At 43.1% G+C, this 25905-nt stretch overlaps 6 non-coding genes across 6 annotated transcripts; all 6 read left to right on the top strand.

Annotated features, from left to right (window-relative positions):
- Nucleotides 1–2452: 2452 nt before the first annotated feature.
- LOC129844056 (U1 spliceosomal RNA) lies at nucleotides 2453–2616 on the top strand. The gene has a single exon (XR_008757902.1). It is a non-coding gene; the product is annotated as a U1 spliceosomal RNA (small nuclear RNA).
- A 5159-nt stretch (nucleotides 2617–7775) lies between these two features.
- On the top strand, nucleotides 7776–7939 carry LOC129844061 (U1 spliceosomal RNA). The gene has a single exon (XR_008757906.1). It is a non-coding gene; the product is annotated as a U1 spliceosomal RNA (small nuclear RNA).
- A 5041-nt stretch (nucleotides 7940–12980) lies between these two features.
- On the top strand, nucleotides 12981–13144 carry LOC129844049 (U1 spliceosomal RNA). Its single transcript, XR_008757895.1, has one exon. It is a non-coding gene; the product is annotated as a U1 spliceosomal RNA (small nuclear RNA).
- Nucleotides 13145–17143: 3999 nt separating this feature from the next.
- LOC129844062 (U1 spliceosomal RNA) lies at nucleotides 17144–17307 on the top strand. Its single transcript, XR_008757907.1, has one exon. It is a non-coding gene; the product is annotated as a U1 spliceosomal RNA (small nuclear RNA).
- A 4031-nt stretch (nucleotides 17308–21338) lies between these two features.
- LOC129844059 (U1 spliceosomal RNA) lies at nucleotides 21339–21502 on the top strand. The gene has a single exon (XR_008757905.1). It is a non-coding gene; the product is annotated as a U1 spliceosomal RNA (small nuclear RNA).
- A 4031-nt stretch (nucleotides 21503–25533) lies between these two features.
- On the top strand, nucleotides 25534–25699 carry LOC129844064 (U1 spliceosomal RNA). Its single transcript, XR_008757909.1, has one exon. It is a non-coding gene; the product is annotated as a U1 spliceosomal RNA (small nuclear RNA).
- The last annotated feature ends 206 nt before the right edge of the window (nucleotides 25700–25905 follow it).

The following is a 25905-nucleotide window of genomic DNA, read 5'->3' as shown; positions in this document are numbered from 1 at the left end:
CATTACCATGCTGTAGACATTTCCCTGGTCAACCATTACCATGCCACAGACATTTCCCTGGTCAATCATTCCACAGACATTTCCCTGGTCAAACATTACCATTCCACAGACATTTCCCTGGTCAAACATTACCATACCACAGACATTTCCCTGGTCATCCATTACCATGCCACAGACATTTCCCTGACCAACCATTTCACAGACATTTCCCTGGTCAACCATTACCATGCCAACAGACTTTTCCCTGGTCATCCATTACATGCCACAGACATTTCCCTGGTCAACCATTACCATGCCACAGACATTTCCCTGGTCATCCATTACCATGCCACAGACATTTCCCTGGTCAACCATTACCATACCACAGACATTTCCCTGGTCCATTTATTTCCTGATGAAGTCAGTCAAAACAAAGATGTCAGTGGAGTGGGTCTTTCTAAAACCAGACTGTAGTTCTGATAAGAGTATTCTTGCCAGTATATTCATCCATCTATTCATAAATGACTTCTTCCAGCACCTTAGACTGCATACTCAACATAGATACAGGTCTGTTTTCCTGCCCTTCTTGTGGATAGGGGTCAATCTAACATTGGCCATATACCACAACCCCAGAGGTACATTATTGCTATTAGAAACTGGTTACCAACTAAATTAGAACAGTAAAATTATATGTTTTTGTCAATCTGCATTCAGGGCTCAAACCACCCAGTTTATAATTTGTAATAGATCACCTGTCTGAAAAGTACGACAAACTATGAGTTGTAGTAGCCTATTCAATTGGCCCAGCGTTGTCCAGGTTTGGCCGGTGTAGGCCGTCAATGTAAATAAATAATTTGTTGCCTAGTTAAATAAAGGTTAAATAAAGATAATTAAATAAAAGCTCAGCTATTGAGGCCAAAACAACCACTCAGTCAAGCTATTTGTGACTGTGATTTCAGTATGTGCATGTCGTATGCATCAATACGTGTAACACTTACTGTTAAGAAAAACGTTTCTCCCACGTCCTATTACCACAGATAGAACAATGTGTTCATTATTAACGTCTCTGTTACTGTAGCTACTAGAGGTGTGTGGAGTAGTCAGACAAAACGAGGATCGTACCTGATATGGGCAATTTTCTTGATACGATTATGATCTAAGTCTTTTTTGTAATAATCTGTGATCGGAATAAACATATTTTTTTTCGGGTGCCAGCAAGAATCTCTCAGTCATGTGCGTGATCTAAATAAATCACCTGGCTAGTTTCCGTGTCTGTGCTGTCCCCAGTCCACCTGGCCTTGCTGCTGTTCCAGTTTCAACTGTTCTGCCTGCGGCTATGGAACCCTGACCTGTCCACCGGACGTGCTACCTGTCCCAGACCTGCTGTTTTCAACTCTCTAGAGACCGCAGGAGCGGTAGAGATACTCTTAATGATCGGCTATGAAAAGCCAACTGACATTTACTCCTGATTATTATTATTTGACCATGCTGGTCATTTATGAACATTTGAACATCTTGGCCATGTTCTGTTATAAAATCTCCACCCTGCACAGCCAGAAGAGGACTGGCCACCCCTCATAGCCTGGTTCCTCTCTAGGTTTCTTCCTAGGTTTTGGCCTTTCTAGGGAGTTTTTCCTAGCCACCGTGCTTCTACACCTGCATTGCTTGCTGTTTGGGGTTTTAGGCTGGGTTTCTGTACAGCACTTCGAGATATTAGCTGATGTACGAAGGGCTATATAAAATTAACTTGATTTGATTTGTAAAGAGAAGGGCGGGCTGTAGGTTGATCCTGCTGCTCTGATTGGATAGAGTGAAGCTATAGTTCTTCCTCCGCTGGCTTCATCATTTCATCCTCTCTCTTTTCCTGGCATGTTTCTGGTCTGATCATAGGATCATCATTTAGAGTCCTGCAGCCTGCTACTATGATAAATTACAAATACGAGTATATCTATGTCAGCACACCCCTAGTAGCTACTAGTGTGTCTTGTTGTTGATGAAGTAGTAGGCGACTGTTTCTCCTCCATGTCTGAGGGTCGTTGCTTCCCTGTGGTCGATGGTGGAATCATATTTTACTGAGAGCAGAAAACAAGCGTGATGAAACTATTCCTACAACGTCTGGAACGCTACAAAACACCAGAAATAGTTGGTGTCATTTGGTTGGCTGTGTGTGCACGAACGTGATTTCAGCATTTTGGAACGTCGCCTACTTGTGTGTAATCAGACAGACATTTAGACAAAAAAAATCAATGTGTATAGAATTTCTACCTTGTTGCATGATGGAAAATAGTCAGACAGTGATATAATATAGTAAAACAAAATGCATCGCTTTTCCACCGCTTTGTCCTCAACTGTATTCATAAATGTCATTAAACCCTGGTCGATATGATGTGATATTATCAGTAGTAGAAGTGGTAACCGTGAGTCAAACATCGTTGTCCTGGAATCAGTGGCTCTCTACCAACGTGTACAACTCATACTTACCTGGCAAGGGAGACACCGTGATCAAGAAGGCGGTTCACCCAGGGCGAGGCTCAGCCATTGCACTCCGGCTGTGCTGACCACTGCGAATTTCTCAAATGTGGAAATCTCGATTGCATAATTTATGGTAGTGGGGGACTGCGTTCGCGCTCTCCCCTGATCTTCATGTTAAAAATAATGTTTGAGATGTTTTAAATTGTTATGTCAGGTGAGTTCTGATGATTTTCCTATTGAGAAGGAGATTTGTCAACATTTCCATTTTCGTATCAGATGAATGGCTATATAGAATGTAGGCTCTGTTTAAAAGGCAACCAAGGCCTCAGAGATACATTTTGTCTTCTGAAAACAACAATGTGTGTGATCTGTTATTGTACCACTGCTGATTATGCCTGTCATGTCCTGATTATGTCAAGGAAAAGGTCATCTGGATTGAGGTTATATTTGCTAGATAATTAAGTCATTTATTGGACAGTTTGTAATATAAGGCCACAATAAACCGGCTGCATCACATCCGGCCGTGATTGGGAGTCCCATAGGGCGGCGCACAATTGGACCAGCGTCGTCAGGTTTGTCCGGGGTATGCAGTCAATGTAAATAAGAATTTGATCTTAACTGACTTGCAATATTTATTGACAACAATAGATTACTGCTCATTGTAACATATTGATCAAAATTAAGAGGGAGGAAATTGATTGAATGACTTGGATAATCACATTAGCTTTGACAGACATTTCCCTGGTCAACCATTACCATGACAACATACATTTCCCTGGTCAACCATTACCATGCCACAGACATTTCCCTGGTCAACCATTACCATGCCACAGACAGTTCCCTGGTTAACCATGCCACAGATATTTCCCTGGTCAACCATTACCATGCCACAGACATTTCCCTTGTCAACCATTACCATGCCACAGACATTTCCCTTGTCAACCATTACCATGCCACAGACAGTTCCCTGGTCAACCATTACCATGCCACAGACATTTCCCTTGTCAACCATTACCATAACGCAGACATTTCCCTGGTCAACCATGCCACAGACATTTCCCTTGTAAACCATTACCATGCCACAGACAGTTCCCTGGTCAACCATTACCATGCCACCAGACATTTCCCTTGTCAACCATTACCATGCCACAGACAGTTCCCTGGTCAATCATTCCACAGACATTTTCCTGGTCAACCATTACCATGCCACAGACATTTCCCTGGTCAACCATGACAACAGACATTTCCCTGGTCAACCATTACCATGCTGCAGACATTTCCCTGGTCAACCATTACCATACCACAGACATTTCCCTTGTCAACCATTACCATGCCGCAGACATTTCCCTGGTCAACCATGCCACAGACATTTCCCTGGTCAACCATTACCATGCCACAGACATTTCCCTTGTCAACCATTACCATGCCACAGACAGTTCCCTGGCCAATCATTCCACAGACATTTCCCTGGTCAACCATTAACATGCCACAGACATTTCCCTGGTCAACCATGACAACAGACATTTCCCTGGTCAACCATTACCATGCTGCAGACATTTCCCTGGTCAACCATTACTATGCCACAGACATTTCCCTTGTCAACCATGCCACAGACATTTCCCTGGTCAACCATTACCATGCCACAGACATTTCCCTTGTCAACCATTACCATGCCACAGACATTTCCCTGGTCAATCATTCCACAGACATTCCCTGGTCAACCATTACCCTACCACAGCCATTTCCCTGGTCATCCATTACCATGCCACAGACATTTCCCTGGTCAACCATTACCATGCCACAGACATTTCCCTGGTCAACCATGACAACATACATTTCCCTGGTCAACCATAACCATGCTGCAGACATTTCCCTGGTCAACCATTCCACAGACATTTCCCTTGTCAACCATTACCATGCTGTAGACATTTCTCTGGTCAACCATTACCATGCCACAGACATTTCCCTGGTCAATCATTCCCATACCACAGACATTTCCCTGGTCATCCATTACCATGCCACATACATTTCCCTGGTCAAACATTACCATTCCACAGACATTTCCCTGGTTCATACATTACCATTCCACAGACATTTCCCTGGTCATCCATTACCATGCCACAGACATTTCCCTGGCCAACCATTACAATTCCACAGACATTTCCCTGGTCAAACATTACCATTCCACAGACATTTCCCTGGTAAAAACATTACCATACCACAGACATTTCCCTGGTCATCCATTACCATGCCACAGACATTTCCCTGACCAACCATTTCACAGACATTTCCCTGGTCAACCATTACCATGCCACAGACATTTCCCTTGTCAACCATTACCATGCCACAGACAGTTCCCTGGTCAACCATTACCATGCCACAGACATTTCCCTTGTCAACCATTACCATGCCACAGACAGTTCCCTGGTCAATCATTCCACAGACATTTTCCTGGTCAACCATTACCATACCACAGACATTTCCCTGGTCAACCATTACCATGCCACAGACATTTCCCTGGTCAACCATGACAACAGACATTTCCCTGGTCAACCATTACCATGCTGCAGACATTTCCCTGGTCAACCATTACCATGCCACAGACATTTCCCTTGTCAACCATTACCATGCCACAGACAGTTCCCTGGTCAATCATTCCACAGACATTCCCTGGTCAACCATTACTATACCACAGACATTTCCCTGGTCATCCATTACCATGTCACATACATTTCCCTGGTCAACCATTACCATGCCACAGACATTTCCCTTGTCAACCATTACCATGACAACATACATTTCCCTGGTCAACCATAACCATGCTGCAGACATTTCCCTGGTCAACCATTCCACAGACATTTCCCTTGTCAACCATTACCATGCTGTAGACATTTCCCTGGTCAACCATTACCATGCCACAGACATTTCCCTGGTCAATCATTCCACAGACATTTCCCTGGTCAAACATTACCATTCCACAGACATTTCCCTGGTCAAACATTACCATACCACAGACATTTCCCTGGTCATCCATTACCATGCCACAGACATTTCCCTGACCAACCATTTCACAGACATTTCCCTGGTCAACCATTACCATGCCAACAGACTTTTCCCTGGTCATCCATTACATGCCACAGACATTTCCCTGGTCAACCATTACCATGCCACAGACATTTCCCTGGTCATCCATTACCATGCCACAGACATTTCCCTGGTCAACCATTACCATACCACAGACATTTCCCTGGTCCATTTATTTCCTGATGAAGTCAGTCAAAACAAAGATGTCAGTGGAGTGGGTCTTTCTAAAACCAGACTGTAGTTCTGATAAGAGTATTCTTGCCAGTATATTCATCCATCTATTCATAAATGACTTCTTCCAGCACCTTAGACTGCATACTCAACATAGATACAGGTCTGTTTTCCTGCCCTTCTTGTGGATAGGGGTCAATCTAACATTGGCCATATACCACAACCCCAGAGGTACATTATTGCTATTAGAAACTGGTTACCAACTAAATTAGAACAGTAAAATTATATGTTTTTGTCAATCTGCATTCAGGGCTCAAACCACCCAGTTTATAATTTGTAATAGATCACCTGTCTGAAAAGTACGACAAACTATGAGTTGTAGTAGCCTATTCAATTGGCCCAGCGTTGTCCAGGTTTGGCCGGTGTAGGCCGTCAATGTAAATAAATAATTTGTTGCCTAGTTAAATAAAGGTTAAATAAAGATAATTAAATAAAAGCTCAGCTATTGAGGCCAAAACAACCACTCAGTCAAGCTATTTGTGACTGTGATTTCAGTATGTGCATGTCGTATGCATCAATACGTGTAACACTTACTGTTAAGAAAAACGTTTCTCCCACGTCCTATTACCACAGATAGAACAATGTGTTCATTATTAACGTCTCTGTTACTGTAGCTACTAGAGGTGTGTGGAGTAGTCAGACAAAACGAGGATCGTACCTGATATGGGCAATTTTCTTGATACGATTATGATCTAAGTCTTTTTTGTAATAATCTGTGATCGGAATAAACATATTTTTTTTCGGGTGCCTGCAAGAATCTCTCAGTCATGTGCGTGATCTAAATAAATCACCTGGCTAGTTTCCGTGTCTGTGCTGTCCCCAGTCCACCTGGCCTTGCTGCTGTTCCAGTTTCAACTGTTCTGCCTGCGGCTATGGAACCCTGACCTGTCCACCGGACGTGCTACCTGTCCCAGACCTGCTGTTTTCAACTCTCTAGAGACCGCAGGAGCGGTAGAGATACTCTTAATGATCGGCTATGAAAAGCCAACTGACATTTACTCCTGATTATTATTATTTGACCATGCTGGTCATTTATGAACATTTGAACATCTTGGCCATGTTCTGTTATAAAATCTCCACCCTGCACAGCCAGAAGAGGACTGGCCACCCCTCATAGCCTGGTTCCTCTCTAGGTTTCTTCCTAGGTTTTGGCCTTTCTAGGGAGTTTTTCCTAGCCACCGTGCTTCTACACCTGCATTGCTTGCTGTTTGGGGTTTTAGGCTGGGTTTCTGTACAGCACTTCGAGATATTAGCTGATGTACGAAGGGCTATATAAAATTAACTTGATTTGATTTGTAAAGAGAAGGGCGGGCTGTAGGTTGATCCTGCTGCTCTGATTGGATAGAGTGAAGCTATAGTTCTTCCTCCGCTGGCTTCATCATTTCATCCTCTCTCTTTTCCTGGCATGTTTCTGGTCTGATCATAGGATCATCATTTAGAGTCCTGCAGCCTGCTACTATGATAAATTACAAATACGAGTATGTCCATGTCAGCACACCCCTAGTAGCTACTAGTGTGTCTTGTTGTTGATGAAGTAGTAGGCGACTGTTTCTCCTCCATGTCTGAGGGTCGTTGCTTCCCTGTGGTCGATGGTGGAATCATATTTTACTGAGAGCAGAAAACAAGCGTGATGAAACTATTCCTACAACGTCTGGAACGCTACAAAACACCAGAAATAGTTGGTGTCATTTGGTTGGCTGTGTGTGCACGAACGTGATTTCAGCATTTTGGAACGTCGCCTACTTGTGTGTAATCAGACAGACATTTAGACAAAAAAAATCAATGTGTATAGAATTTCTACCTTGTTGCATGATGGAAAATAGTCAGACAGTGATATAATATAGTAAAACAAAATGCATCGCTTTTCCACCGCTTTGTCCTCAACTGTATTCATAAATGTCATTAAACCCTGGTCGATATGATGTGATATTATCAGTAGTAGAAGTGGTAACCGTGAGTCAAACATCGTTGTCCTGGAATCAGTGGCTCTCTACCAACGTGTACAACTCATACTTACCTGGCAAGGGAGACACCGTGATCAAGAAGGCGGTTCACCCAGGGCGAGGCTCAGCCATTGCACTCCGGCTGTGCTGACCCCTGCGAATTTCTCAAATGTGGAAATCTCGATTGCATAATTTATGGTAGTGGGGGACTGCGTTCGCGCTCTCCCCTGATCTTCATGTTAAAAATAATGTTTGAGATGTTTTAAATTGTTATGTCAGGTGAGTTCTGATGATTTTCCTATTGAGAAGGAGATTTGTCAACATTTCCATTTTCGTATCAGATGAATGGCTATATAGAATGTAGGCTCTGTTTAAAAGGCAACCAAGGCCTCAGAGATACATTTTGTCTTCTGAAAACAACAATGTGTGTGATCTGTTATTGTACCACTGCTGATTATGCCTGTCATGTCCTGATTATGTCAAGGAAAAGGTCATCTGGATTGAGGTTATATTTGCTAGATAATTAAGTCATTTATTGGACAGTTTGTAATATAAGGCCACAATAAACCGGCTGCATCACATCCGGCCGTGATTGGGAGTCCCATAGGGCGGCGCACAATTGGACCAGCGTTGTCAGGTTTGTCCGGGGTATGCAGTCAATGTAAATAAGAATTTGATCTTAACTGACTTGCAATATTTATTGACAACAATAGATTACTGCTCATTGTAACATATTGATCAAAATTAAGAGGGAGGAAATTGATTGAATGACTTGGATAATCACATTAGCTTTGACAGACATTTCCCTGGTCAACCATTACCATGACAACATACATTTCCCTGGTCAACCATTACCATGCCACAGACATTTCCCTGGTCAACCATTACCATGCCACAGACAGTTCCCTGGTTAACCATGCCACAGATATTTCCCTGGTCAACCATTACCATGCCACAGACATTTCCCTTGTCAACCATTACCATGCCACAGACATTTCCCTTGTCAACCATTACCATGCCACAGACAGTTCCCTGGTCAACCATTACCATGCCACAGACATTTCCCTTGTCAACCATTACCATAACGCAGACATTTCCCTGGTCAACCATGCCACAGACATTTCCCTTGTAAACCATTACCATGCCACAGACAGTTCCCTGGTCAACCATTACCATGCCACCAGACATTTCCCTTGTCAACCATTACCATGCCACAGACAGTTCCCTGGTCAATCATTCCACAGACATTTCCCTGGTCAACCATTACCATGCTGCAGACATTTCCCTGGTCAACCATTACCATACCACAGACATTTCCCTTGTCAACCATTACCATGCCGCAGACATTTCCCTGGTCAACCATGCCACAGACATTTCCCTGGTCAACCATTACCATGCCACAGACATTTCCCTTGTCAACCATTACCATGCCACAGACAGTTAGTTCCCTGGCCAATCATTCCACAGACATTTCCCTGGTCAACCATTAACATGCCACAGACATTTCCCTGGTCAACCATGACAACAGACATTTCCCTGGTCAACCATTACCATGCTGCAGACATTTCCCTGGTCAACCATTACTATGCCACAGACATTTCCCTTGTCAACCATGCCACAGACATTTCCCTGGTCAACCATTACCATGCCACAGACATTTCCCTTGTCAACCATTACCATGCCACAGACATTTCCCTGGTCAATCATTCCACAGACATTCCCTGGTCAACCATTACCCTACCACAGCCATTTCCCTGGTCATCCATTACCATGCCACAGACATTTCCCTGGTCAACCATTACCATGCCACAGACATTTCCCTGGTCAACCATGACAACATACATTTCCCTGGTCAACCATAACCATGCTGCAGACATTTCCCTGGTCAACCATTCCACAGACATTTCCCTTGTCAACCATTACCATGCTGTAGACATTTCTCTGGTCAACCATTACCATGCCACAGACATTTCCCTGGTCAATCATTCCCATACCACAGACATTTCCCTGGTCATCCATTACCATGCCACATACATTTCCCTGGTCAAACATTACCATTCCACAGACATTTCCCTGGTTCATACATTACCATTCCACAGACATTTCCCTGGTCATCCATTACCATGCCACAGACATTTCCCTGGCCAACCATTACAATTCCACAGACATTTCCCTGGTAAAAACATTACCATACCACAGACATTTCCCTGGTCATCCATTACCATGCCACAGACATTTCCCTGGTCAACCATTACCATGCCACAGACATTTCCCTTGTCAACCATTACCATGCCACAGACAGTTCCCTGGTCAACCATTACCATGCCACAGACATTTCCCTTGTCAACCATTACCATGCCACAGACAGTTCCCTGGTCAATCATTCCACAGACATTTTCCTGGTCAACCATTACCATACCACAGACATTTCCCTGGTCAACCATTACCATGCCACAGACATTTCCCTGGTCAACCATGACAACAGACATTTCCCTGGTCAACCATTACCATGCTGCAGACATTTCCCTGGTCAACCATTACCATGCCACAGACATTTCCCTTGTCAACCATTACCATGCCACAGACAGTTCCCTGGTCAATCATTCCACAGACATTCCCTGGTCAACCATTACTATACCACAGACATTTCCCTGGTCATCCATTACCATGTCACATACATTTCCCTGGTCAACCATTACCATGCCACAGACATTTCCCTTGTCAACCATTACCATGACAACATACATTTCCCTGGTCAACCATAACCATGCTGCAGACATTTCCCTGGTCAACCATTCCACAGACATTTCCCTTGTCAACCATTACCATGCTGTAGACATTTCCCTGGTCAACCATTACCATGCCACAGACATTTCCCTGGTCAATCATTCCACAGACATTTCCCTGGTCAAACATTACCATTCCACAGACATTTCCCTGGTCAAACATTACCATACCACAGACATTTCCCTGGTCATCCATTACCATGCCACAGACATTTCCCTGACCAACCATTTCACAGACATTTCCCTGGTCAACCATTACCATGCCAACAGACTTTTCCCTGGTCATCCATTACATGCCACAGACATTTCCCTGGTCAACCATTACCATGCCACAGACATTTCCCTGGTCATCCATTACCATGCCACAGACATTTCCCTGGTCAACCATTACCATACCACAGACATTTCCCTGGTCCATTTATTTCCTGATGAAGTCAGTCAAAACAAAGATGTCAGTGGAGTGGGTCTTTCTAAAACCAGACTGTAGTTCTGATAAGAGTATTCTTGCCAGTATATTCATCCATCTATTCATAAATGACTTCTTCCAGCACCTTAGACTGCATACTCAACATAGATACAGGTCTGTTTTCCTGCCCTTCTTGTGGATAGGGGTCAATCTAACATTGGCCATATACCACAACCCCAGAGGTACATTATTGCTATTAGAAACTGGTTACCAACTAAATTAGAACAGTAAAATTATATGTTTTTGTCAATCTGCATTCAGGGCTCAAACCACCCAGTTTATAATTTGTAATAGATCACCTGTCTGAAAAGTACGACAAACTATGAGTTGTAGTAGCCTATTCAATTGGCCCAGCGTTGTCCAGGTTTGGCCGGTGTAGGCCGTCAATGTAAATAAATAATTTGTTGCCTAGTTAAATAAAGGTTAAATAAAGATAATTAAATAAAACTCAGCTATTGAGGCCAAAACAACCACTCAGTCAAGCTATTTGTGACTGTGATTTCAGTATGTGCATGTCGTATGCATCAATACGTGTAACACTTACTGTTAAGAAAAACGTTTCTCCCACGTCCTATTACCACAGATAGAACAATGTGTTCATTATTAACGTCTCTGTTACTGTAGCTACTAGAGGTGTGTGGAGTAGTCAGACAAAACGAGGATCGTACCTGATATGGGCAATTTTCTTGATACGATTATGATCTAAGTCTTTTTTGTAATAATCTGTGATCGGAATAAACATATTTTTTTTCGGGTGCCAGCAAGAATCTCTCAGTCATGTGCGTGATCTAAATAAATCACCTGGCTAGTTTCCGTGTCTGTGCTGTCCCCAGTCCACCTGGCCTTGCTGCTGTTCCAGTTTCAACTGTTCTGCCTGCGGCTATGGAACCCTGACCTGTCCACCGGACGTGCTACCTGTCCCAGACCTGCTGTTTTCAACTCTCTAGAGACCGCAGGAGCGGTAGAGATACTCTTAATGATCGGCTATGAAAAGCCAACTGACATTTACTCCTGATTATTATTATTTGACAATGCTGGTCATTTATGAACATTTGAACATCTTGGCCATGTTCTGTTATAAAATCTCCACCCTGCACAGCCAGAAGAGGACTGGCCACCCCTCATAGCCTGGTTCCTCTCTAGGTTTCTTCCTAGGTTTTGGCCTTTCTAGGGAGTTTTTCCTAGCCACCGTGCTTCTACACCTGCATTGCTTGCTGTTTGGGGTTTTAGGCTGGGTTTCTGTACAGCACTTCGAGATATTAGCTGATGTACGAAGGGCTATATAAAATTAACTTGATTTGATTTGTAAAGAGAAGGGCGGGCTGTAGGTTGATCCTGCTGCTCTGATTGGATAGAGTGAAGCTATAGTTCTTCCTCCGCTGGCTTCATCATTTCATCCTCTCTCTTTTCCTGGCATGTTTCTGGTCTGATCATAGGATCATCATTTAGAGTCCTGCAGCCTGCTACTATGATAAATTACAAATACGAGTATATCTATGTCAGCACACCCCTAGTAGCTACTAGTGTGTCTTGTTGTTGATGAAGTAGTAGGCGACTGTTTCTCCTCCATGTCTGAGGGTCGTTGCTTCCCTGTGGTCGATGGTGGAATCATATTTTACTGAGAGCAGAAAACAAGCGTGATGAAACTATTCCTACAACGTCTGGAACGCTACAAAACACCAGAAATAGTTGGTGTCATTTGGTTGGCTGTGTGTGCACGAACGTGATTTCAGCATTTTGGAACGTCGCCTACTTGTGTGTAATCAGACAGACATTTAGACAAAAAAAATCAATGTGTATAGAATTTCTACCTTGTTGCATGATGGAAAATAGTCAGACAGTGATATAATATAGTAAAACAAAATGCATCGCTTTTCCACCGCTTTGTCCTCAACTGTATTCATAAATGTCATTAAACCCTGGTCGATATGATGTGATATTATCAGTAGTAGAAGTGGTAACCGTGAGTCAAACATCGTTGTCCTGGAATCAGTGGCTCTCTACCAACGTGTACAACTCATACTTACCTGGCAAGGGAGACACCGTGATCAAGAAGGCGGTTCACCCAGGGCGAGGCTCAGCCATTGCACTCCGGCTGTGCTGACCCCTGCGAATTTCTCAAATGTGGAAATCTCGATTGCATAATTTATGGTAGTGGGGGACTGCGTTCGCGCTCTCCCCTGATCTTCATGTTAAAAATAATGTTTGAGATGTTTTAAATTGTTTTGTCAGGTGAGTTCTGATGATTTTCCTATTGAGAAGGAGATTTGTCAACATTTCCATTTTCGTATCAGATGAATGGCTATATAGAATGTAGGCTCTGTTTAAAAGGCAACCAAGGCCTCAGAGATACATTTTGTCTTCTGAAAACAACAATGTGTGTGATCTGTTATTGTACCACTGGTGATTATGCCTGTCATGTCCTGATTATGTCAAGGAAAAGGTCATCTGGATTGAGGTTATATTTGCTAGATAATTAAGTCATTTATTGGACAGTTTGTAATATAAGGCCACAATAAACCGGCTGCATCACATCCGGCCGTGATTGGGAGTCCCATAGGGCGGCGCACAATTGGACCAGCGTCGTCAGGTTTGTCCGGGGTATGCAGTCAATGTAAATAAGAATTTGATCTTAGCTGACTTGCAATATTAATTGACAACAATAGATTACTGCTCATTGTAACATATTGATCAAAATTAAGAGGGAGGAAATTGATTGAATGACTTGGATAATCACATTAGCTTTGACAGACATTTCCCTGGTCAACCATTACCATGACAACATACATTTCCCTGGTCAACCATTACCATGCCACAGACAGTTCCCTGGTCAACCATGCCACAGATATTTCCCTGGTCAACCATTACCATGCCACAGACATTTCCCTTGTCAAACATTACCATGCCACAGACATTTCCCTTGTCAACCATTACCATGCCACAGACAGTTCCCTGGTCAACCATTACCATGCCACAGACATTTCCCTTGTCAACCATTACCATGCCACAGACAGTTCCCTGGTCAATCATTCCACAGACATTTTCCTGGTCAACCATTACCATACCACAGACATTTCCCTGGTCAACCATTACCATGCCACAGACATTTCCCTGGTCAACCATGACAACAGACATTTCCCTGGTCAACCATTACCATGCTGCAGACATTTCCCTGGTCAACCATTACCATGCCACAGACATTTCCCTTGTCAACCATTACCATGCCACAGACAGTTCCCTGGTCAATCATTCCACAGACATTCCCTGGTCAACCATTACTATACCACAGACATTTCCCTGGTCATCCATTACCATGTCACATACATTTCCCTGGTCAACCATTACCATGCCACAGACATTTCCCTTGTCAACCATTACCATGACAACATACATTTCCCTGGTCAACCATAACCATGCTGCAGACATTTCCCTGGTCAACCATTCCACAGACATTTCCCTTGTCAACCATTACCATGCTGTAGACATTTCCCTGGTCAACCATTACCATGCCACAGACATTTCCCTGGTCAATCATTCCACAGACATTTCCCTGGTCAACCATTACCATACCACAGACATTTCCCTGGTCATCCATTACCATGCCACAGACATTTCCCTGGTCAAACATTACCATTCCACAGACATTTCCCTGGTCAAACATTACCATTCCACAGACATTTCCCTGGTCAAACATTACCATACCACAGACATTTCCCTGGTCATCCATTACCATTCCACAGAAATTTCCCTGGTCATCCAGTACCATGCCACAGACATTTCCCTGGCCAACCATTACAATTCCACAGACATTTCCCTGGTCAAACATTACCATTCCACAGACATTTCCCTGGTCAAACATTACCATACCACAGACATTTCCCTGGTCATCCATTACCATGCCACAGACATTTCCCTGGCCAACCATTTCACAGACATTTCCCTGGTCAACCATTACCATGCCAACATACTTTTCCCTGGTCATCCATTACATGCCACAGACATTTCCCTGGTCAACCATTACCATGCCACAGACATTTCCCTGGTCATCCATTACCATGCCACAGACATTTCCCTGGTCAACCATTACCATACCACAGACATTTCCCTGGTCCATTTATTTCCTGATGAAGTCAGTCAAAACAAAGATGTCAGTGGAGTGGGTCTTTCTAAAACCAGACTGTAGTTCTGATAAGAGTATTCTTGCCAGTATATTCATCCATCTATTCATAAATGACTTCTTCCAGCACCTTAGACTGCATACTCAACATAGATACAGGTCTGTTTTCCTGCCCTTCTTGTGGATAGGGGTCAATCTAACATTGGCCATATACCACAACCCCAGAAGTACATTATTGCTATTAGAAACTGGTTACCAACTAAATTAGAACAGTAAAATTATATGTTTTTGTCAATCTGCATTCAGGGCTCAAACCACCCAGTTTATAATTTGTAATAGATCACCTGTCTGAAAAGTACGACAAACTATGAGTTGTAGTAGCCTATTCAATTGGCCCAGCGTTGTCCAGGTTTGGCCGGTGTAGGCCGTCAATGTAAATAAATAATTTGTTGCCTAGTTAAATAAAGGTTAAATAAAGATAATTAAATAAAAGCTCAGCTATTGAGGCCAAAACAACCACTCAGTCAAGCTATTTGTGACTGTGATTTCAGTATGTGCATGTCGTATGCATCAATACGTGTAACACTTACTGTTAAGAAAAACGTTTCTCCCACGTCCTATTACCACAGATAGAACAATGTGTTCATTATTAACGTCTCTGTTACTGTAGCTACTAGAGGTGTGTGGAGTAGTCAGACAAAACGAGGATCGTACCTGATATGGGCAATTTTCTTGATACGATTATGATCTAAGTCTTTTTTGTAATAATCTGTGATCGGAATAAACATATTTTTTTTCGGGTGCCAGCAAGAATCTCTCAGTCATGTGCGTGATCTAAATAAATCACCTGGCTAGTTTCCGTGTCTGTGCTGTCCCCAGTCCACCTGGCCTTGCTGCTGTTCCAGTTTCAACTGTTCTGCCTGCGGCTATGGAACCCTGACCTGTCCACCGGACGTGCTACCTGTCCCAGACCTGCTGTTTTCAACTCTCTAGAGACCGCAGGAGCGGTAGAGATACTCTTAATGATCGGCTATGAAAAGCCAACTGACATTTACACCTGATTATTATTATTTGACCATGCTGGTCATTTATGAACATTTGAACATCTTGGCCATGTTCTGTTATAATCTCCACCCTGCACAGCCAGAAGAGGACTGGCCACCCCTCATAGCCTGGTTCCTCTCTAGGTTTCTTCCTAGGTTTTGGCCTTTCTAGGGAGTTTTTCCTAGCCACCGTGCTTCTACACCTACATTGCTTGCTGTTTGGGGTTTTAGGCTGGGTTTCTGTACAGCACTTCGAGATATTAGCTGATGTACGAAGGGCTATATAAAATTAACTTGATTTGATTTGTAAAGAGAAGGGCGGGCTGTAGGTTGATCCTGCTGCTCTGATTGGATAGAGTGAAGCTATAGTTCTTCCTCCGCTGGCTTCATCATTTCATCCTCTCTCTTTTCCTGGCATGTTTCTGGTCTGATCATAGGATCATCATTTAGAGTCCTGCAGCCTGCTACTAGGATAAATTACAAATTCGAGTATGTCCATGTCAGCACACCCCTTAGTAGCTACTAGTGTGTCTTGTTGTTGATGAAGTAGTAGGCGACTGTTTCTCCTCCATGTCTGAGGGTCGTTGCTTCCCTGTGGTCGATGGTGGAATCATATTTTACTGAGAGCAGAAAACAAGCGTGATGAAACTATTCCTACAACGTCTGGAACGCTACAAAACACCAGAAATAGTTGGTGTCATTCGGTTGGCTGTGTGTGCACGAACGTGATTTCAGCATTTTGGTACGTCGCCTACTTGTGTGTAATCAGACAGACATTTAGACAAAAAAAATCAATATGTATAGAATTTCTACCTTGTTGCATGATGGGAAAATAGTCAGACAGTGATATAATATAGTAAAACAAAGTGCATCGCTTTTCCACCGCTTTGTCCTCAACTGTATTCATAAATGTCATTAAACCCTGGTCGATATGATGTGATATTATCAGTAGTAGAAGTGGTAACCGTGAGTCAAACACCGTTGTCCTGGAATCAGTGGCTCTCTACCAACGTGTACAACTCATACTTACCTGGCAAGAGAGACACCGTGATCAAGAAGGCGGTTCACCCAGGGCGAGGCTCAGCCATTGCACTCCGGCTGTGCTGACCCCTGCGAATTTCTCAAATGTGGAAATCTCGATTGCATAATTTATGGTAGTGGGGGACTGCGTTCGCGCTCTCCCCTGATCTTCATGTTAAAAATAATGTTTGAGCTGTTTTAAATTGTTATGTCAGGTGAGTTCTGATGATTTTCCTATTGAGAAGGAGATTTGTCAACATTTCCATTTTCGTATCTGATGAATGGCTATATAGAATGTAGGCTCTGTTTAAAAGGCAACCAAGGCCTCAGAGATACATTTTGTCTTCTGAAAACAACAATGTGTGTGATCTGTTATTGTACCACTGCTGATTATGCCTGTCATGTCCTGATTATGTCAAGGAAAAGGTCATCTGGATTGAGGTTATATTTGCTAGATAATTAAGTCATTTATTGGACAGTTTGTAATATAAGGCCACAATAAACCGGCTGCATCACATCCGGCCGTGATTGGGAGTCCCATAGGGCGGCGCACAATTGGACCAGCGTCGTCAGGTTTGTCCGGGGTATGCAGTCAATGTAAATAAGAATTTGATCTTAGCTGACTTGCAATATTAATTGACAACAATAGATTACTGCTCATTGTAACATATTGATCAAAATTAAGAGGGAGGAAATTGATTGAATGACTTGGATAATCACATTAGCTTTGACAGACATTTCCCTGGTCAACCATTACCATGACAACATACATTTCCCTGGTCAACCATTACCATGCCACAGACATTTCCCTGGTCAACCATTACCATGCCACAGACAGTTCCCTGGTCAACCATGCCACAGATATTTCCCTGGTCAACCATTACCATGCCACAGACATTTCCCTTGTCAACCATTACCATGCCACAGACATTTCCCTTGTCAACCATTACCATGCCACAGACAGTTCCCTGGTCAACCATTACCATGCCACAGACATTTCCCTTGTCAACCATTACCATGCCACAGACAGTTCCCTGGTCAATCATTCCACAGACATTTTCCTGGTCAACCATTACCATACCACAGACATTTCCCTGGTCAACCATTACCATGCCACAGACATTTCCCTGGTCAACCATGACAACAGACATTTCCCTGGTCAACCATTACCATGCTGCAGACATTTCCCTGGTCAACCATTACCATGCCACAGACATTTCCCTTGTCAACCATTACCATGCCACAGACAGTTCCCTGGTCAATCCTTCCACAGACATTCCCTGGTCAACCATTACTATACCACAGACATTTCCCTGGTAATCCATTACCATGTCACATACATTTCCCTGGTCAACCATTACCATGCCACAGACATTTCCCTTGTCAACCATTACCATGACAACATACATTTCCCTGGTCAACCATAACCATGCTGCAGACATTTCCCTGGTCAACCATTCCACAGACATTTCCCTTGTCAACCATTACCATGCTGTAGACATTTCCCTGGTCAACCATTACCATGCCACAGACATTTCCCTGGTCAATCATTCCACAGACATTTCCCTGGTCAACCATTACCATACCACAGACATTTCCCTGGTCATCCATTACCATGCCACAGACATTTCCCTGGTCAAACATTACCATTCCACAGACATTTCCCTGGTCAAACATTACCATTCCACAGACATTTCCCTGGTCAAACATTACCATACCACAGACATTTCCCTGGTCATCCATTACCATTCCACAGACATTTCCCTGGTCATCCAGTACCATGCCACAGACATTTCCCTGGCCAACCATTACAATTCCACAGACATTTCCCTGGTCAAACATTACCATTCCACAGACATTTCCCTGGTCAAACATTACCATACCACAGACATTTCCCTGGTCATCCATTACCATGCCACAGACATTTCCCTGGCCAACCATTTCACAGACATTTCCCTGGTCAACCATTACCATGCCAACATACTTTTCCCTGGTCATCCATTACATGCCACAGACATTTCCCTGGTCAACCATTACCATGCCACAGACATTTCCCTGGTCATCCATTACCATGCCACAGACATTTCCCTGGTCAACCATTACCATACCACAGACATTTCCCTGGTCCATTTATTTCCTGATGAAGTCAGTCAAAACAAAGATGTCAGTGGAGTGGGTCTTTCTAAAACCAGACTGTAGTTCTGATAAGAGTATTCTTGCCAGTATATTCATCCATCTATTCATAAATGACTTCTTCCAGCACCTTAGACTGCATACTCAACATAGATACAGGTCTGTTTTCCTGCCCTTCTTGTGGATAGGGGTCAATCTAACATTGGCCATATACCACAACCCCAGAAGTACATTATTGCTATTAGAAACTGGTTACCAACTAAATTAGAACAGTAAAATTATATGTTTTTGTCAATCTGCATTCAGGGCTCAAACCACCCAGTTTATAATTTGTAATAGATCACCTGTCTGAAAAGTACGACAAACTATGAGTTGTAGTAGCCTATTCAATTGGCCCAGCGTTGTCCAGGTTTGGCCGGTGTAGGCCGTCAATGTAAATAAATAATTTGTTGCCTAGTTAAATAAAGGTTAAATAAAGATAATTAAATAAAAGCTCAGCTATTGAGGCCAAAACAACCACTCAGTCAAGCTATTTGTGACTGTGATTTCAGTATGTGCATGTCGTATGCATCAATACGTGTAACACTTACTGTTAAGAAAAACGTTTCTCCCACGTCCTATTACCACAGATAGAACAATGTGTTCATTATTAACGTCTCTGTTACTGTAGCTACTAGAGGTGTGTGGAGTAGTCAGACAAAACGAGGATCGTACCTGATATGGGCAATTTTCTTGATACGATTATGATCTAAGTCTTTTTTGTAATAATCTGTGATCGGAATAAACATATTTTTTTTCGGGTGCCAGCAAGAATCTCTCAGTCATGTGCGTGATCTAAATAAATCACCTGGCTAGTTTCCGTGTCTGTGCTGTCCCCAGACCACCTGGCCTTGCTGCTGTTCCAGTTTCAACTGTTCTGCCTGCGGCTATGGAACCCTGACCTGTCCACCGGACGTGCTACCTGTCCCAGACCTGCTGTTTTCAACTCTCTAGAGACCGCAGGAGCGGTAGAGATACTCTTAATGATCGGCTATGAAAAGCCAACTGACATTTACTCCTGATTATTATTATTTGACCATGCTGGTCATTTATGAACATTTGAACATCTTGGCCATGTTCTGTTATAATCTCCACCCTGCACAGCCAGAAGAGGACTGGCCACCCCTCATAGCCTGGTTCCTCTCTAGGTTTCTTCCTAGGTTTTGGCCTTTCTAGGGAGTTTTTCCTAGCCACCGTGCTTCTACACCTGCATTGCTTGCTGTTTGGGGTTTTAGGCTGGGTTTCTGTACAGCACTTCGAGATATTAGCTGATGTACGAAGGGCTATATAAAATTAACTTGATTTGATTTGTAAAGAGAAGGGCGGGCTGTAGGTTGATCCTGCTGCTCTGATTGGATAGAGTGAAGCTATAGTTCTTCCTCCGCTGGCTTCATCATTTCATCCTCTCTCTTTTCCTGGCATGTTTCTGGTCTGATCATAGGATCATCATTTAGAGTCCTGCAGCCTGCTACTATGATAAATTACAAATACGAGTATATCTATGTCAGCACACCCCTAGTAGCTACTAGTGTGTCTTGTTGTTGATGAAGTAGTAGGCGACTGTTTCTCCTCCATGTCTGAGGGTCGTTGCTTCCCTGTGGTCGATGGTGGAATCATATTTTACTGAGAGCAGAAAACAAGCGTGATGAAACTATTCCTACAACGTCTGGAACGCTACAAAACACCAGAAATAGTTGGTGTCATTCGGTTGGCTGTGTGTGCACGAACGTGATTTCAGCATTTTGGTACGTCGCCTACTTGTGTGTAATCAGACAGACATTTAGACAAAAAAAATCAATATGTATAGAATTTCTACCTTGTTGCATGATGGGAAAATAGTCAGACAGTGATATAATATAGTAAAACAAAGTGCATCGCTTTTCCACCGCTTTGTCCTCAACTGTATTCATAAATGTCATTAAACCCTGGTCGATATGATGTGATATTATCAGTAGTAGAAGTGGTAACCGTGAGTCAAACACCGTTGTCCTGGAATCAGTGGCTCTCTACCAACGTGTACAACTCATACTTACCTGGCAAGAGAGACACCGTGATCAAGAAGGCGGTTCACCCAGGGCGAGGCTCAGCCATTGCACTCCGGCTGTGCTGACCCCTGCGAATTTCTCAAATGTGGAAATCTCGATTGCATAATTTATGGTAGTGGGGGACTGCGTTCGCGCTCTCCCCTGATCTTCATGTTAAAAATAATGTTTGAGCTGTTTTAAATTGTTATGTCAGGTGAGTTCTGATGATTTTCCTATTGAGAAGGAGATTTGTCAACATTTCCATTTTCGTATCTGATGAATGGCTATATAGAATGTAGGCTCTGTTTAAAAGGCAACCAAGGCCTCAGAGATACATTTTGTCTTCTGAAAACAACAATGTGTGTGATCTGTTATTGTACCACTGCTGATTATGCCTGTCATGTCCTGATTATGTCAAGGAAAAGGTCATCTGGATTGAGGTTATATTTGCTAGATAATTAAGTCATTTATTGGACAGTTTGTAATATAAGGCCACAATAAACCGGCTGCATCACATCCGGCCGTGATTGGGAGTCCCATAGGGCGGCGCACAATTGGACCAGCGTCGTCAGGTTTGTCCGGGGTATGCAGTCAATGTAAATAAGAATTTGATCTTAGCTGACTTGCAATATTAATTGACAACAATAGATTACTGCTCATTGTAACATATTGATCAAAATTAAGAGGGAGGAAATTGATTGAATGACTTGGATAATCACATTAGCTTTGACAGACATTTCCCTGGTCAACCATTACCATGACAACATACATTTCCCTGGTCAACCATTACCATGCCACAGACATTTCCCTGGTCAACCATTACCATGCCACAGACAGTTCCCTGGTCAACCATGCCACAGATATTTCCCTGGTCAACCATTACCATGCCACAGACATTTCCCTTGTCAACCATTACCATGCCACAGACATTTCCCTTGTCAACCATTACCATGCCACAGACAGTTCCCTGGTCAACCATTACCATGCCACAGACATTTCCCTTGTCAACCATTACCATGCCACAGACAGTTCCCTGGTCAATCATTCCACAGACATTTTCCTGGTCAACCATTACCATACCACAGACATTTCCCTGGTCAACCATTACCATGCCACAGACATTTCCCTGGTCAACCATGACAACAGACATTTCCCTGGTCAACCATTACCATGCTGCAGACATTTCCCTGGTCAACCATTACCATGCCACAGACATTTCCCTTGTCAACCATTACCATGCCACAGACAGTTCCCTGGTCAATCCTTCCACAGACATTCCCTGGTCAACCATTACTATACCACAGACATTTCCCTGGTAATCCATTACCATGTCACATACATTTCCCTGGTCAACCATTACCATGCCACAGACATTTCCCTTGTCAACCATTACCATGACAACATACATTTCCCTGGTCAACCATAACCATGCTGCAGACATTTCCCTGGTCAACCATTCCACAGACATTTCCCTTGTCAACCATTACCATGCTGTAGACATTTCCCTGGTCAACCATTACCATGCCACAGACATTTCCCTGGTCAATCATTCCACAGACATTTCCCTGGTCAACCATTACCATACCACAGACATTTCCCTGGTCATCCATTACCATGCCACAGACATTTCCCTGGTCAAACATTACCATTCCACAGACATTTCCCTGGTCAAACATTACCATTCCACAGACATTTCCCTGGTCAAACATTACCATACCACAGACATTTCCCTGGTCATCCATTACCATTCCACAGACATTTCCCTGGTCATCCAGTACCATGCCACAGACATTTCCCTGGCCAACCATTACAATTCCACAGACATTTCCCTGGTCAAACATTACCATTCCACAGACATTTCCCTGGTCAAACATTACCATACCACAGACATTTCCCTGGTCATCCATTACCATGCCACAGACATTTCCCTGGCCAACCATTTCACAGACATTTCCCTGGTCAACCATTACCATGCCAACATACTTTTCCCTGGTCATCCATTACATGCCACAGACATTTCCCTGGTCAACCATTACCATGCCACAGACATTTCCCTGGTCATCCATTACCATGCCACAGACATTTCCCTGGTCAACCATTACCATACCACAGACATTTCCCTGGTCCATTTATTTCCTGATGAAGTCAGTCAAAACAAAGATGTCAGTGGAGTGGGTCTTTCTAAAACCAGACTGTAGTTCTGATAAGAGTATTCTTGCCAGTATATTCATCCATCTATTCATAAATGACTTCTTCCAGCACCTTAGACTGCATACTCAACATAGATACAGGTCTGTTTTCCTGCCCTTCTTGTGGATAGGGGTCAATCTAACATTGGCCATATACCACAACCCCAGAAGTACATTATTGCTATTAGAAACTGGTTACCAACTAAATTAGAACAGTAAAATTATATGTTTTTGTCAATCTGCATTCAGGGCTCAAACCACCCAGTTTATAATTTGTAATAGATCACCTGTCTGAAAAGTACGACAAACTATGAGTTGTAGTAGCCTATTCAATTGGCCCAGCGTTGTCCAGGTTTGGCCGGTGTAGGCCGTCAATGTAAATAAATAATTTGTTGCCTAGTTAAATAAAGGTTAAATAAAGATAATTAAATAAAAGCTCAGCTATTGAGGCCAAAACAACCACTCAGTCAAGCTATTTGTGACTGTGATTTCAGTATGTGCATGTCGTATGCATCAATACGTGTAACACTTACTGTTAAGAAAAACGTTTCTCCCACGTCCTATTACCACAGATAGAACAATGTGTTCATTATTAACGTCTCTGTTACTGTAGCTACTAGAGGTGTGTGGAGTAGTCAGACAAAACGAGGATCGTACCTGATATGGGCAATTTTCTTGATACGATTATGATCTAAGTCTTTTTTGTAATAATCTGTGATCGGAATAAACATATTTTTTTTCGGGTGCCAGCAAGAATCTCTCAGTCATGTGCGTGATCTAAATAAATCACCTGGCTAGTTTCCGTGTCTGTGCTGTCCCCAGACCACCTGGCCTTGCTGCTGTTCCAGTTTCAACTGTTCTGCCTGCGGCTATGGAACCCTGACCTGTCCACCGGACGTGCTACCTGTCCCAGACCTGCTGTTTTCAACTCTCTAGAGACCGCAGGAGCGGTAGAGATACTCTTAATGATCGGCTATGAAAAGCCAACTGACATTTACTCCTGATTATTATTATTTGACCATGCTGGTCATTTATGAACATTTGAACATCTTGGCCATGTTCTGTTATAATCTCCACCCTGCACAGCCAGAAGAGGACTGGCCACCCCTCATAGCCTGGTTCCTCTCTAGGTTTCTTCCTAGGTTTTGGCCTTTCTAGGGAGTTTTTCCTAGCCACCGTGCTTCTACACCTGCATTGCTTGCTGTTTGGGGTTTTAGGCTGGGTTTCTGTACAGCACTTCGAGATATTAGCTGATGTACGAAGGGCTATATAAAATTAACTTGATTTGATTTGTAAAGAGAAGGGCGGGCTGTAGGTTGATCCTGCTGCTCTGATTGGATAGAGTGAAGCTATAGTTCTTCCTCCGCTGGCTTCATCATTTCATCCTCTCTCTTTTCCTGGCATGTTTCTGGTCTGATCATAGGATCATCATTTAGAGTCCTGCAGCCTGCTACTATGATAAATTACAAATACGAGTATGTCCATGTCAGCACACCCCTAGTAGCTACTAGTGTGTCTTGTTGTTGATGAAGTAGTAGGCGACTGTTTCTCCTCCATGTCTGAGGGTCGTTGCTTCCCTGTGGTCGATGGTGGAATCATATTTTACTGAGAGCAGAAAACAAGCGTGATGAAACTATTCCTACAATGTCTGGAACGCTACAAAACACCAGAAATAGTTGGTGTCATTTGGTTGGCTGTGTGTGCACGAACGTGATTTCAGCATTTTGGAACGTTGCCTACTTGTGTGTAATCAGACAGACATTTAGACAAAAAAAATCAATGTGTATAGAATTTCTACCTTGTTGCATGATGGGAAAATAGTCAGACAGTGATATAATATAGTAAAACAAAGTGCATCGCTTGTCCACCGCTTTGTCCTCAACTGTATTCATAAATGTCATTAAACCCTGGTCGATATGATGTGATATTATCAGAAGTAGAAGTGGTAACCGTGAGTCAAACACCGTTGTCCTGGAATCAGTGGCTCTCTACCAACGTGTACAACTCATACTTACCTGGCAAGCGAGAAACCGTGATCAAGAAGGCGGTTCACCCAGGGCCGAGGCTCAGCCATTGCACTCCGGCTGTGCTGACCCCTTCGAATTTCTCAAATGTGGAAATCTCGATTGCATAATTTATGGTAGTGGGGGGACTGCATTCGCGCTCTCCCCTGATCTTCATGTTAAAAATAATGTTTGAGATGTTTTAAATTGTTATGTCAGGTGAGTTCTGATGATTTTCCTATTGAGGAGATTTGTCAACATTTCCATTTTCGTATCAGATGAATGGCTATATAGAATGTAGGCTCTGTTTAAAAGGCAACCAAGGCCTCAGAGATACATTTTGTCTTCTGAAAACAACAATGTGTGTGATCTGTTA

The sequence above is a fragment of the Salvelinus fontinalis genome, unplaced genomic scaffold, assembly GCF_029448725.1.
Source record: "Salvelinus fontinalis isolate EN_2023a unplaced genomic scaffold, ASM2944872v1 scaffold_0168, whole genome shotgun sequence".
In the NCBI taxonomy this organism is placed as follows: Eukaryota; Metazoa; Chordata; class Actinopteri; order Salmoniformes; family Salmonidae; genus Salvelinus; species Salvelinus fontinalis.
Note: the sequence above shows the minus strand (reverse complement) of the source record. Positions and strands in the feature narration are given on the sequence as shown.